We start from the raw sequence: 6,138 nt of genomic DNA, 5'->3' as shown, positions 1-6,138 counted from the left end.
TTTTTGCGCCTGCCTGGTGTGCTGAGATAGCCAGAGCAAAGTATAGAAAGTTAGCGTCAAGTAACCACACATAATGTGGACACAGTGTCGGAGTTCTGTAATACACACAACAATATTTCACACAGAAGAAAAACAAAAAGAACAAATGGAATGGAAACGCAGCAACACCTTTGAGCCGTCTAGAACCAAACAAGCAAGTCAAGGCACAATCCTTTTGTCATGGTTTGTTATGTATATCTGTAAAATGCAGAAACTTGAGGGTTTGTGAAGCCTTTGATGTTGCCACTGAGTCACTCTTTAAGGGGAATGGTTGGAGGAAAACTGCATTCAGGATCCATAACACTATACAGGGTCTTTTGGTAACATTGAACAAAATAACAACAACTAAGAAGGCCTCTTACAAGGGTCAGCAAAAGCAACCAAACATCTATTAACTCAGTACTTCGAAGCCAAATTAAAATATAGAGCACAGATCTCTGATCATAGAAACGTTAAAACTGTAAACAGGGTTCATTCAACCGTTGCAGCCATTTATTCTGATGTATTTTGCAGTGGTGACACATAGTCTGCTGTCATTTTGCTCCACCGACGTCAAAGGTCGAACACAAACTATAAAATATTTGTCGGGGGTCCATCAATAATCCTGACATGCCGACCCATACAGTACAAAGCTAGAGGCAGAATGAACTGTCTCGACAAAAGCATCTGGTGCACATGTTGACCCAGAGGCCAAAAGGTTAGCAGCCAGACTCCTCTACCCATCCCCACTATGCTTTCATATGTTCATTTGATGGTCGCTGTGGCAATTATAAAGGTATACTTCAGCCAGGTCTAATGGACTAGGGGCAAAGAGCAAAGCCTTTACAGTGGGGACCCAAGTCAAAGGTTAGCATGGCCATAAGACTGATTATGGAGCATTCGATGAAGTGGAAAGACGCACATGCTCAACTACTCATCTTTATGCATATCTTACCTATGAACATGTCTTATGGAAAACACATTAATGATTTTAGTTGTCATGCAGTAGATGCTGTTTTTGTTGCCTAGATTGCCACCGGCTTTTAATAACTCTTAAATATGAATGGTCAAGGTCATGAGGGTCACAGTCTGCATTTAGAGTGTATGACCAGTGCCACATGTAAAGGTTAAAATGGAATTGCTTGTGCCAAGTTTATGAAGAGCCCCATTTATGCAGGCCAGCAGGGGTGATTTATGACCGGAGATAAGAGGAAGGATGGGTGGAAAACTCTTTCTTTTTCAAATGCAATCAGCTTCTGTAAATACGCAGCTTACTTATATCCATCACGCTGTCACAGGGAATCGCCGTTCCTTTGCTTAGATGAAATAACAGCTTTTGTCTGGGTACCGACAACTGTGCTTTTGAAGAACCGTTGTTTTATCATTTTGTGTGTGTATGAAGCTCACTTTCCAAGTTCCCTGATATTAGCCTATGCAATTACATCATTCTAAGCATACCATATCACAACATATTTAAAAGTAATCACTCATTTAATTATCTGTGTAATCCATTGTAACAGCAGTCCTATGTAAGCAGGCGGCATTTAAAAGGGAGGATAGTCTCCTAAAGGAGGCTCTGTTCATTCAATTGGTCACATAAAAGGAAAACTGTATTTTTCTTGGCATCTGATTCAGAAGCGACTGCATGTCTCATCATTTCTACCTGCCCCCATAACTAGGTAAAGTTAGTGCATACTTGGTCTGGTTTAATTCGATTTAAAACAATTAATCTTGATTGAAACAACCTGAATTTTTGGCATTCCATAATGTGTCCAAAAAGGTAAATTTGATCTGCTATCAGAACAGCCACATATTCACAGCTAAAACTGCGATGTTTTGTCACTGAATACCACGGCCAAGAACATTTGTGGGTCTTTGGCCCTTAAATCTGAAAACCACTCAGTGGTATGATCTTTGTGAAACTGCACCCCAGTGGCTCAGGGTCTGGCTGAAATGGAAAAAAAGAATGAGAGATGTGCTTTGAACTCTTTGCCAAAACGGAAACACGGTCTAGTGCTGCTCATTTTAACGAGTCGTAAGAACTATTTTTGTTCCCTCATATAGCAATAAATTTGGTCTTTCCTTTTTATGTAAGCTTAATGTTTTTCTAGGTGTGGATCAAAGGGTGATAATTCAGAAAACCATATGCATCAATACATTTTAGCTCATGCCTCTCAATGTCACACACAAATCCTGTTTAATTTTTATTATATGTTGCACTTGGACTTCAGCAACCAACTGCAGCGGTGAAAGAATGAAAATATATGGAGCACTGTGGGAAAAGTCAAACAAAAAAGTTAATACAACAAACCAAAATATTGGTTTGATGACTGACATTTGAAATAGGGCATAGGATGGATGTAATTTAAGTCTAAGTACACTCTTCCCTCTTTTCACACACCCCTCTGGGTGACTGTTATTAATGCTATTTCCTCTTGTCATATTATGTCATACGGGACATTTAAAGAACGTCATCTTCTGTAAGGGCCCTGCATTCTGCCAGTAGTCAGAGTACAAATTATCATCAGACCAGACAGAGTTATCATCACTGTCCTCCTATGTGTTATAAAGTGCTGTTCATCTCTATTCTCAATTCTAGTTTTTTGAAACGTCTTCTTTTTTTGCCTGCAACATTTCATATCAGAATGGTTTTTTTTTTTTAAAGGCTAAACGATTTATGATTTGTGTGATTTTTGTGTATGAGCATGTGTGATGTTTTGTCTCTTACTGGGACAGATCAACCACTACTGGCTTTTTGTTTGTGTGTTCAGGGAGCAGAGCTTTGCATTAAAATATGATTTTATCAATAGTGTGATCAATAGTGTCAGCCTGCCATAGTGTAATTATTCTGGCCTCCTGTATCAATAAAGCTGCAATAAAGCTGTCATGCTTGATCTCTTGGTCGTGAACATGCTGTAAGCAGTCAAAAACCTTATCTCTATCCAACCCAGTCTCACGGCAGTTCGTGATATGGTCACGTAATTTAATCTATTGATTCGTGGCACGGGCACGTTAATTTCGTTATTTTCGTAATTGCAGCACGTTTTTTAAACTAATGTATTTCAATGGGAAGCATCTTTCGTGATCAGAGCACGATTCTATAGCAGAGAAGCTGTTTAATCAACAATTATTCACGAGATCTTATCATGGTTTGTGTATTTATTTTAATTATATTATTTCTGTCTTATTGCCAGGGAAGCTGGATTATTTTTCTGTTTATTGATATTTAAAAAATTATTTTATTAGTAGGAAATCGCGCTGAAGAAGTCTCATTCCGAAGACCTCGCGATATTTGGCATCAGTTCACGTGTGCCAGATGTTGGTAAGTAGTCGTAAATACGCTGTCCTAATAATGTTTGATATAATGTATTTTCTGTGTGTCGAAATTAATCAGATTAGCTCAAGTTCAGTCACTGCATTATATCTGTCATCTCCACGGAGGCTTTGCGTTTCATTGCTTTCTATGAAAATGGTTTCTATGGTGATTAACCCTGTCACGTGATGTGCTAGCAGCTAGAGTACACCTTCAATCAGTTAATCATATTATTCATATCTGGTTTTTAAGTTGTACAATTAGTGCCAAAGTTTTAGCCTATGTGTAGTAGAAGCACAGTAAAAACAACACCATGCTTTTACCACAGTAACATTAGTTTTACTGTGATAAGTGTAGTAAAAAGACAGTAATCACACAACTTACCATGCTTTTACCACACTATTGGTAGTTTTAATGTGGTACTTATTGTAAATGCACAGTAACCACAACACTAACCATGCTTTTACCTCAGTAACCTCAGTTTTACTGTGATGGGTGTAGTAAAGGACAGCAATCACAAAACTTACCATGCTTTTACCTCAGTATTGGTCGTTTTAAAGTGATAATTGTTGTAAATTATGCATATTAACCACAACACCTACCATGCTTTTAATGCTTAATAATGTAACATCCAATATTTGTAAGGAAAATCAGTACTTTTTCCTTTAAATAAACCTATATATTATAATGATATTTTATTTTCTCTTTTTTCAGCTGAAAAGACCAAAAGGGCCTTTCGAACTCAGTCAGCCCATTATTGTTTGAGGACAAGTAAACGGAGGAGACGGACCGCTGCAAAGACAAATATTCGCAATGGTACGTATGTGTTGGTTTTAACCCTAAATCAAACATTTTATCAAAGCATTTGTTGTTTCTTAAACCTGTTCTTACAAAACCCATAGCCCAATCAGTGTGAACAGTCTCAAAGTCTTAATAATTCACAAGATTTAACAAGTTGTCAAATTCGTACGATACTAGTACATATTTGTATACTCGTACATAATCCTGCAGCTTTTACTCCTGGTGCTGTCATTGGCTACTGCCTCAATTCCTGTACATATTTATCACAATATTTGTAAATCAGTTGCGCCCCTTCTTGGATAGTAGTCTGATGTCCCACACACTGTCAGAAAGTTTATATTAATTGCATTGTGTTCAAATTATTACAAATTAGTCCCTGTCTGTTGTGTTCATGTTCCAATGTCCAATGATACATGATGTCTCTCCACACCTCATAACCTACCTCTGTTTGCAAGAGTGGAAAAGCACTTGTCACATGACATCAGATACTCGATTATTTTGTCGTAATCAGATCAGTTACACTGCTGATAACTGTCCCGTTTGCATTTAAATCATGTTATTTTTAAACGAGTTCATATGATTATTGCTTGCTATTAAAGACATACTTTTATTCATAGAAATGCCCACATATCAGTGAACGTATTACATAAACATGCTTTTAACATTTAATTATGCAACACTCTTTACAGAAATAAATCCTACAGTTGTATAACTGACTGCTTGCATGTAATGTAATAAAATTACCTTCCTTTCTGTATTGCAGGATTACTTTACATCTCTACGACTACAACATCAAACTCAACAGCTCTTTTAAGAGCCAACCCTCACAAGAGCTACTAGTGAGTCGCAGCGGATCTTGCCGTGATCAGCCCTTCCCAGGTAAAGTTTCTAGAAGATTTCAATCAGTATTTACTCATCAAATGCTCTCTCCTGAATCGTAAGATAAATTATAACTGTCTTAATTTATGTTTCAAGAACAATAGTAATTGCACATAGAGTAAGTAGAGACTTTCTTGTTTTACAGCAGAGAAGGAAGACCAGTCCTTATATCAACACAAGCTAATCGAATAAGTCCTTTATTTCGGGTGAGGAAGGAACATCTGGTGCCCAAAGAAGACAGAAAGGTGCGCAAATCCATTGGTATGTCTTGTATTGAAACAATGCTGTAATATGTAGTACATAATTTGATGTTGACAATTTTACATTGTACAGGTTATCACTTTTTGACCAAGTGAAGCTCTTGAAACAAGTGACAGAAGAGTATGTAGTCTTGAAAAAAATCAAGCATCACTTGCAAAGGCAAAAGAGACCATGCCTTTCTTAAAGATATTTTAAAATAGGTTGCTGTTGATATGGGTAAAACATTTTTTGTTCAGTACTTAGCTTATATTATTTGCTGAAATATTTTATATATATATATATATATGTATAAAATAAATCAATGTGTATATTAATGTACTGACTGCTGCTTTGTACAGGAACGGGCAACTCTGGCCCCTTTGCATTCTCCTTTTTAAGGTTGAGAGTTTTCCTCCAACCCTAATTGAGCACATATGAAAATCTTCAGCTTTACTTATCGACAATAGGCAGGAGGGTTTGAGGTTGGAGCTAAATCTGCAGGACAGTGGATGCTAAGGGCCAGAGTAGCCCATCACTGCTTAATACATCGCAGAACATAGGCCCCGTTTACACGAAGTGAAGACACAGATATTTCCCTGCGGTTTGGCCTCTCGTTTACACGATAACCCAGTTTTTATCACAGAAAACGATTATTTCTCTCCAAAAAACTCCAGCCAAAGTGGAGATTTTGGAAAACTTTGTTTGCACGTTTGCATGTAAACTGAGTTTTAGGCAACGACGTCATAATATGAGACTATTTTCGCGATTCTGATTGGCTAACGTGGGCTTGAGCTTCTCGTTACACTGCCACCTACAGGTTTGGCATGCTCTGGACGGCATATACACGGGTTCATGTGCACGATGTTATTTTTAAAAACGAAGAGGGG

The sequence above is a fragment of the Phoxinus phoxinus genome (genome assembly GCF_949152265.1).
Source record: "Phoxinus phoxinus genome assembly, chromosome: 3".
Classification (NCBI taxonomy): domain Eukaryota; kingdom Metazoa; phylum Chordata; class Actinopteri; order Cypriniformes; family Leuciscidae; genus Phoxinus; species Phoxinus phoxinus.
Note: the sequence above shows the minus strand (reverse complement) of the source record.